Here is a 9811-nt window from a genome sequence, read left to right as displayed (position 1 = left end):
TTTAGTTGTAGTTCTGGACTCTTTGTCTACAGGAAGTTTATGTCTGTTCTTAGAGAAACAAGAAGTAAATCCACACTTCCTGTTTAACACATAAGCTCTCAACCTTTTTGAAACATAACACGATTCTTAATTCCATGCATCCCAATCTATCTAACAATTATCTACATGGATTACCATTGAACTTTAAAAAGTCAAAGACAATATAATGTAAAGGTATATTTATTTTTTTTATATATTTTTTTTATTTTTGTAAAAAAACATTTTCATTTCCCCTCTTCTTGAAAAGTTGCCATACAAGGAAAGCTGGTTAAAAATCCTTTTTAATCCTCCTTATGCACATCTATATTAAAATATGCTTTCAGTTTAGCATTCTGCCTTATTATTAGTATTATTTTTTATTTTCCTATTATTTCTCCACATGTGGTTAACAAAACTCCACCATTTACTGACTTATATATATATATATATATATATATATATATATATATATATATATATATATTTGACAGGCTTCTTTCAGTTTCTGTCTACCAAATCCACTCACAAGGCTTTGGTCTTCCTGAGGCTATTGTAGAAGACACTTGCTCAAATTGCCATGCAGTGGAACTGAACCCGGAACAATGTGGTTGGTAAGCAAGCTACTTACCACATAGCCACATATCCTCATTTTTTAATTTTTGTTTTTGAAGATGGTTGGTTTGTTTTAATGGTTGTTAAGTCAGAGCACAGAGATTCTCATGTTTGCTTGTGATAGCAGTGGAATTAGTTTCAAAATTGGTAAAATTAGGACAAAAATTAAATTTGTAGAAATCAGGCCCCTGCACCAGATGGCTGGACGTGATTGGCAAAGATCTCCAGAGGCTCAATGTCACCTTGGAGGGTGCAGAGGACCTGGTATGGCATCACCACTGATGGAGAGCACTGGTTGACCTGGTCAGCTCAATGCATGATAGCATCTCTGGGACAATTAAGCTGGGATGATCTCAGCTACATCAAGCGAGAGCATGTAACCAAAGCCAAAGGTCAATATACACCAGTTTTCCATCATCATCATCATTTGATGTCCATTTTCCCATGCTGTTGTGGTTTGGACAGTTGGATAGGATCCGATGAGTTCAAGAAGTTTATATGCTCCACTGTCAACTCTAGTTTCTACAGCTGGATGCCCTTCCTGAAACTAGAAAGTTATTACCTCTAAATTCCATCTTTACCGATATTCCAGATGGTTATGTATTTAGGATAGACATGGCTTTTCTTGTTATTCCTCTCTTTGGTAATCTTTCCAAATTTTCAAGGAATCTTGTTTTGGTTTCCCCCCCCCCCACCCCCGTTTTCTCTCACCTTCACAGATGGAAGAAGTAATTATGTAATTATGCTTACCTTGCACTAACATCTACCTTGCATCTTTAACAACAAAAGCAAAACAAATAACCACAAACAAAAATGAACACAAAAGTTAAATCTTCATATAAATTCTTTCACAAAATAATATTCTTCGTCCGACTTTCCACATGGTAGCAGATCTAATATTGCTATAAATTTCATTACACAAAAATCATTCATTACCTTTGTAGTTTTGTAGTTCTATTGATAAAAGAACATTTTGGTTTTGTTTTTTCTCTCTTTTAGCTTCAGAGTAATTATCACATTTTCATATGTTCAGATTGCTTATTCCAGCTTCAAGTAGATTGCTTCTATTATTGTCTAAACCTTCTACCTTGCACCTTTCTCTCTCTCTCTCTCTTGCTCTCCTAACCTTTCTGATTTTTACTGCTGACTTCTTCCTTCGCTTTATTTACCTGTTCATGTGGTTCATTCTCCTCTCTGCAACTTGCAGCTGTTTACATTGAAGATCAACTCTTTGGAATATCACGTCTTCGGTGCTTTCCTCTTCTGCTAATATCACGTAAGTGCTGCATTCTTAGTGCCAGGTCTAAATTTTGCTGAAGCTATTGTTGTTCTAAGAAAACCTGCAGAAACTTTGGCTGTTGTTCTTAGATTTTTTGTTTTGTGTTCTTGCATAGAACTATTAAACTAGCAGAACATATCTGTACTGTAAGCATTTACACTACACCTAATATACAATTACCTTTTATTATTACATATATACATTATTTTTATAGGTGTATGTGTATATACACACACACACACACACACAAATATATATATAGATATATTTGTAATCTTTTATTTGCTTCAGTCACTTTGACTGCAGCCATGCTGGAGCACTGCCTTTAGTCGAACAAATCAACCCCAGGACTTATTCTTTTCTAAACCTAGTACTCATTCTGTCAGTTTGTTTTGCCTAACTGCACAGTTACAGGGACGTAAACACACCAACATCAGTTGTCAAGCGATGGAGGGGAGACAAACACAGACACACGCACACAAACATAAGGACACAGAAAATGTGTCAAGGCCGACAGGAAGCGGTGCAGCTTCCTAGGTCTAACCAACAGTAGTATTATTCCCTTCAGGGGACTGTCACATTAAGTTGACAGCATACAACTACTTCATTGTATCACTACTGCATAAATCTCGCTGAGAGATTTAGAAATGTATTATTTCTAAAAAAGGCTTCTTTCAGTTTCCATCTACCAAATCCACTCACAAGGCTTTGGTCAGCCTGAGACTAACAGAGAAGACACTTGCCCAAGGTACCACGCAGTGGGACTGAACCTACAACCATGTGGTTGGGAATCAAGCTTCTTACTACACAGCCACTCCTGTTGAGAGGACAGACATATGGCCAAGTGGTTGGGGTGTTGCACTCACAATCACCAGATCATGGTTTCAATTCCGAGACCGGGTGGTATGTTGTGTTCTTGAGCAAAACCCTTCATCTCACGTTACTCTGCTATCACTTTAACACCTGACACGTTTTTTGATGTCCTGTACTCATATATGCATGTATATATACATATATACGTAGGTATGTATATATGCATATATATATATATCTATATATATATATATATAGATAGTCAAAATAAGCAACAAGGATATCCAAAGTTAATGCAGTATGATCGTTTCATGTGACTCCATTTATTTAAGCCATGTGAACATTACATCAAATATAAAATGCAGAGCAATCTTCAGCTGCACAAAGATATAGAAATTTAATGAAATTACATTTAAACAGAAGGACATATTTTTATAACTACATTTTTTGTATTCTTCCTTTCTACTTGGAGAGTTTAAATGTAGTTATAAAAATATGTCCTTCTGTTTGAATGTAATTTCAGTAAATTGCTATATCTTTGTGCAGCTGAGGATTACTCTGCATTTTACATTTGATGTAATTTTCACATTGCTTAATTGAATGGAGCTGCATGAAGCGATCGTACTGCATTAACCTTGGATATCCTTGTTGCTTATTTTGATTTTAATCGCCTTATTTTGGAATTGTATGGATAATACCATACTTAATTCTGGTGCCTAAACTTAAATACCATATTCACCTTGAATCTAAATTTATTTGTATATATATATATATATATATATATATATCAGTGGTACTGGCACCTCATAAAAAGCACCCAGTGCACTCTGTAAAGTGGCTGGTATTAGGAAAGGCATCCAATTGTAGAAACCACATGAAAACAAATAACGGAACCTGATGTGGTTCTTGGCTTTGCTAGCTTCTGTCAAACTGTCCAACCCATGCCAGCATGGAAAACCGACTTTAAATGATGATGATGATGCTGTGTGTGTGTGTGTGTGTGTTTGATGCAAACTATTAAATAGAAAAAATGTATTTTGTATTGAGTACTACATATGAGAATAATGAAATTCAGTTGAACCAGTTTCAGTAAAGACATAATATACACGGTGCATAAATATATCATTACTAATATACATCTTGTAGCTGGTGTTATCATCATCGTCATTTAACGTCTGCTTTCCACGCTGGTATGTGTTGGACAGGTTGGCAACAAACCATCAAGTTGCAGGGCTGAGTCGACCTCCAGAGTCACCTTTGGCTCGGTTTCTACAGATGGATGCTCTTCTTAATGTCAATCACTTTATGGAGAATAACTGGGTGCCAGGTGTTGAAAGGGTAACATATGCTAAAGGGATAAACACAGGAAATACATTGATGAAGGGAGAAGAGGGTGCTGATGGGGTATACTAAGAAAAAATTGGGAGGAAATCAAAGAGAAAAAAAAAATTTGTTTTGATATTTGATCAGATGGATACATCGAAACTGGTTACATTTTAAATCACTCACTGAAACTAAAATACTAAATGTCCTCTAAAATGTTATTGTTCTAACCATAATTTTTAATTTCTATGGATTCTTAACCCTTTTTCAACTATATGTATGTGTATATATATATATATATATATATATATATATATATATAGGAAAATGAATAAAAGCCAGAATGCTGAACTGGAAGCATAATTTAATAAAGATTTTTTCTAACCGGTTTTCATTGCGAGGAAGCAAATTATCAAGAAGAAGGAGAATGAAAATGTCTTTTTACAAAGAAGTACAAAATGAAGAAAATAATATATAAAACAATAATATATAAAAATATAAATATACCCATACATTATATTGTCTTTGAGCTTTTGTAGTTCAATAGTAGTTCATGTATAAATTGGTAGGAAAAATAAGGATGCATGAGGGTTGAGAGTTTTGTTAGGTTTAAAAAAGGGTTAAAAGTTTGTGTTAAGCAGGAAATGTGGTGTCAAAACAGGAAGTGTGTGTAAGGGGAGACAAGTGTTTTTAGTTGGAGTTATGAACTCTCCACGTGCGGTTAACACAACCCCACTATTTACTGACTTATATATATATATATATATATATATATATATATATATATATATATATATATATACAGTAATCTCTCGCCATATTGGAGTTCACTTATCATGGTTTATTACTTAAGCTTTTGTCAATTCCTCCATGGTGTTGTTTTGCATTTATAATAAAATAAATATATACATAGATGCAAGAGTGGCTGTGGTAAGTGGCTTGATTACCAATGACATGGTTCCGAGTTCAGTCACACTGCATGGCACCTTGGGCAAGTGTCTTCTACTATAACCCCAAAACCTTGTGAGTGGATTTGGTAGATGGAAACTGAAAGAAGCCTGTCGTATATATATATATATATATATATATATATATATATATATATATATATATGTGTGTGTCTGTGTTTGTCAATCCACCAGCGTTTGACAACCGATGTTGGTGTGTTCACATCCCCATATCTTAGTGGTTTAGCAAAGGAGACCGACATAATAAGTACTAGGCTTGCAAAGAATAAGTCCTGGAGTCAATTTGTTCGACTAAAGGCGGCGCTCCAGCACGGCCGCAGTCAAATGACTGAAACATATAAAAGAAAAAAGAATAAATTATAAAAATAATGATAAAAAATATACAGTACTGTTTCTACTTTGTGCATTTCCACCTATTGCAGGGATTTTGGAACGTAACACCTGCAATAGTCGAGGGATTACTGTATATGTATGTATGTATGTATGTATGTATGTGTGTATATATATATATATATATATATATACATAGAAAAACTAGAGGTAGTCGATAGCTTCCGCTATCTGGGCGACCAAGTTAGTAGTGGGGGTGGGTGCGCTGAAAGTGTAGCTGCTAGAATAAGAATAGCCTGGGCAAAGTTTAGAGAGCTCTTACCCCTGCTGGCGACAAAGGGACTCTCACTCAGAGTAAAAGGCAGACTGTATGACGCATGCGTACGAACAACCATGCTACATGGCAGTGAAACATGGGCTGTAACTGCTGAGGACATACGTAAGCTCGCAAGGAATGAAGCCAGTATGCTCCGTTGGATGTGTAATGTCAATGTGAATACCCGTCAGAGTGTAAGTATCTTGAGAGAAAAGCTGAACATTAGAAGCATCAGTTGTGGCGTGCAAGAGAGATGATTGCGCTGGTATGGACATGTGGTGAGAATGGAGGAGGATAGCTGCGTGAAAAAGTGCCACACCCTAACAGTTGAGGGAACCCGTGGAAGAGGTAGGCCCAGGAAGACCTGGGCTGAGGTGGTGAGGCAAGACCTTCGTACATTGGGCCTCACCGAGGCGATGACTACGGACCGAGACCTTTGGAAATGGGCTGTGCGTGAGAAGACCCGGCAAGCCAAGTAAGATCGTTGCCAGTGCCCCTGGACTGGTTCTTGTGCGGGTGGCACATGAGATGCACCATTTTGAGCGTGGCCGTTGCCAGTACCGCCTGACTGGCTCCTGTAGGATTTTCGAGCGAGATCGTTGCCAGTGCCCCTGGACTGGCTTGTGCGGGTGGCACATAAAAGACACCATTTCGAGCGTGGCCGTTTTCGTGCGGGTGACACGTAAAAGCACCCACTACACTCTCTGAGTGGTTGGCGTTAGGAAGGGCATCCAGCTGTAGAAACTCTGCCAAATCAGACTGGAGCCTGGTGTTGCCATCCGGTTTCACCAGTCCTCAGTCAAATCGTCCAACCTATGCTAGCATGGAAAGCGGACGTTAAACGATGATGATGATGATGATGATGATATGATTGTATTTTTTTTTCAATTGTGTAATGATGTTTGCTCCATGGTGGCCCCATAAATTGCATTCTCTTATATATATATATATATATATATATATATATGTGTGTGTGTGTGTGTGTGTGTGCGTGTGTGTGTGTGTGTATGTATATACATGCACACACACACATATATATGCAATATAAGGATTTCGTAATGAAATAAAGAACCAAGACTGTGTATAATATGGGTCTAATTGACACCACTTTCGCTCATAACCTATATGACCTATATATATATATATACATATATATATATATATATATATATATATATATATATATATATATATATATATATGAGGTAGTTTTGTTGAAGCATTGTGAGGTATAACTTTAAAGAACGTAATTGTGTAAGGCCAACACAATGCGCAAACGTACAAAGTGAACAGAACAAAGTTGTATTTCTATATTTCAGGGTGAAAACTTCTTCAGGACATTCAGAAAAGTAGTGGCTGGAAAAAGTTTGTTGTTCAGAAGTGTGAGTGTGTGTGTGTGTGTGTGTGTGTGCATGAGGAAGGCACTGCTTTTCCGAATGTCCTGAAGAAGGGGTCTTCACCCTGAAAAATAGAAATGCAAGGTAAAACTGCAATATCCTTTTTGTTTTTGTTTCCTTTTGTAGTTTACTTTGTACCTTGTCACTTTGTTCTGGCTTCATACAACTACTTTCTTTCAATACATGTGTGTGTATTTATATATGTGTGTGTGTGTGTGACGTGTGTTTAGATAGACTCTTGCCAATATGCAACTGTTATATTTTATTTATCTGCCCATCCATCCACCCACCCATTCATGCAATTGTATATGTACATATACTGTAAAAGAAATCCACCATTGCTGATATGCTTCGCTTTACATTGTTAAGAACTCGTTATATTGTTGTAAAACTTGTCAGTCAGGTAACAGAGGGCACTTATTTGTGGCACAGTTAGTGTGACATTGTTGCTCTAAGTAACAATCATTAACAGGTTACTGTTTATAGTGTAGCTCTAGTCATGTAGAAAGCAAGATGTGGTGCCACTTAGTCAAGGGTTAGGGTTAGCATGTCATAAAGGTAATTTCAAAAAGTTTGTTGTTCAGAAGTGTGTGTGTGTGGGTGTGAGTGCGAGGAAGCCACTGCTTTTCCGAATGTCCTGAAGAAGGGGTCTTCACCCTGAAATATGTCTGTCCTTCCATTCTGTCCCCTCTGTGTAAATGTTGAGGTTTGAATTTTCAGACAAGTTATACTGCATTGTCCATTGCATGAGTTAACAAGGAACACATCCAGATCTCATGTAGAGGGGTCCATTTGAAGAATAGATTTTAGTCTCCATCCAATGCTTGTACAGTTAGCAATAAGCCTGCAACTTGTTCTGGGAGACATTGGATGGGAGGACAAAGGATGCTTGCCTCAGAACCTTAGATTGTGCCCAGTAGTGTAATAGCTGTTAGTGACTGGGAAAGAAAGTTGTAATGACAGTTGCTTCTGATATACTAAGAACACAACAACTGAAAGAAAGACGACGAAGTTTGAATCTATTATAAGGGTTAAGTTGCCTACGGACATTTACTCGAAAAATGTGAAGGCTATTGTAATTGATAAAGATAGATATAACAGGTTAAAGGAAATGTGTGGAAAGGACATTGATCCACTGGGAGTTGTGGTGGAATTTGACAAACTGCTGCCAGTGGTGGAATTAAGAGAACTGGAGCCATTTATGAGATATTAAATAAAAGTAAAATTGTTTCTCAAAAAAAAAAAAAAACGATGATAATGGAAAAAACAAAGGAAAAAAGAAAAGATAATAAACTGTGCTTAAGAACGTTCAAATGGTACTGCATGAGAGTGGGGACTCATGCAGCCATTTGATTTCCATTATTACATAACTTCTTTCTCATTTTCATTCATTTTGTGTTTTTTGTCCCCACTGTGATGTTCTGTCTGTTCTTGTGCTGTCCTCTCTGTGTAAAAGCCTGAGTGCTTAAATAAAGAAAATAGTTGCTTCTGATAAGAGCTTATGGAGGGGGGTGCCTGAGGATTATACTCCAGTGACTCTTTAAGGAATACTGAACGGAGAAAATGGATGGATGAAGGGAGATTTGAAATTTGATTTTCAGGTTTGAGATTTGGGGTTTTGTAATCTGGGATTTGAGAAATAATGTTTTCAGGTCCCTAGTTTGATTGTTGAAATTTTAGATTTCAAAATTGTGTTTTGAACGTTAATTTATGAACTTTGAGATTTGTAATTTCATCATCATCATCATTTTAATGTCTTCTTTTTCTATGTTTGCATGGCTTGGATAGAATTTGTTCAGGCAGATTTTTCTACAGTTGGATGCCTTTCTTGTTACTAACCCTCACTTGTTTCCAAGCAGCAGAATATTTCCCCATGGCCAGACATGTTTTCACTGAATACTGGAAATGGAAGACACTGTTTCCATGACGAGATCCTCATTTACAACAACTATCATGTGATGTCAAGGCAAGAAGACAGTAACACGTGTGCATGCACCCAATTCATGTTCTAAATTTTATCGTAACTTAGATTACAATGAATGACATTGCATTGTATGAGCTTATCTAAAATAATCAAGCACTCAATGAGTTTGTTAGTCTCTAGACCTTTTTACTTGTTTGGTAATGTTATCACATTCAGTTATCTTCATATCACAGCCTGTCTTCATAGCCTGGCCTGCATATATTTTCTCATGTCTTTTTAGTGACTTTGAATTGTGCAATTTCCTTTTGCTTCACTTTTATTTTTTTGTTACATATTTTAATCCTCAACCCTTTAGCGTTCATGTTACTCATTTCAGATTACATGAAATGAGTAGAATATTTGGCCCAGATATGACTGGTTTAACCCTTAGCATTCAGATTACTTTGTCAAGTGTAATGTCATTTTTATTGATATTACCTTGATTTAATCATGGATTATCTCATAGCTTTGAGATTTAGACGAAATTTTTTTTTATTCTTTTATATGTTTCAGCCCTGAGGCTGTTGCCATGCTGGGGCACTGCCAGTAAATATCATTGTTTATTTTTAGAATGACATTTTAGGGTAGGTCGAAGAGGCCAGATCTGGCTGGTTTGAACATAAAACAGGTGAAATATTTAGGCCAGATATGATCAGTTTAAGTGCTAAAGGGTTTAAGATATACTCTGTGTGTGTGTGTAGAAATACAGTAGCATCAACTAAAAAAAGTGGTCCCTGATATTTTTTAGCTCATGACCTCGGTAATTTTTGTTTTGCTGTAGGTTCTCCCTAG

The 9811-nt window shown here is 36.6% G+C and overlaps 1 protein-coding gene across 3 annotated transcripts in view; it reads left to right on the top strand.

The window, feature by feature from the left end:
• LOC106880532 (alpha-1,6-mannosyl-glycoprotein 2-beta-N-acetylglucosaminyltransferase) overlaps positions 1-9811 on the top strand; it is a 472677-nt gene that overhangs the window by 251806 nt on the left and 211060 nt on the right. The window lies entirely within an intron of this gene.

Source organism: Octopus bimaculoides, chromosome 22 (assembly GCF_046866305.1).
Source record: "Octopus bimaculoides isolate indiv1 chromosome 22, ASM4686630v1, whole genome shotgun sequence".
Taxonomy (NCBI): domain Eukaryota; kingdom Metazoa; phylum Mollusca; class Cephalopoda; order Octopoda; family Octopodidae; genus Octopus; species Octopus bimaculoides.
Note: the sequence above shows the minus strand (reverse complement) of the source record. Positions and strands in the feature narration are given on the sequence as shown.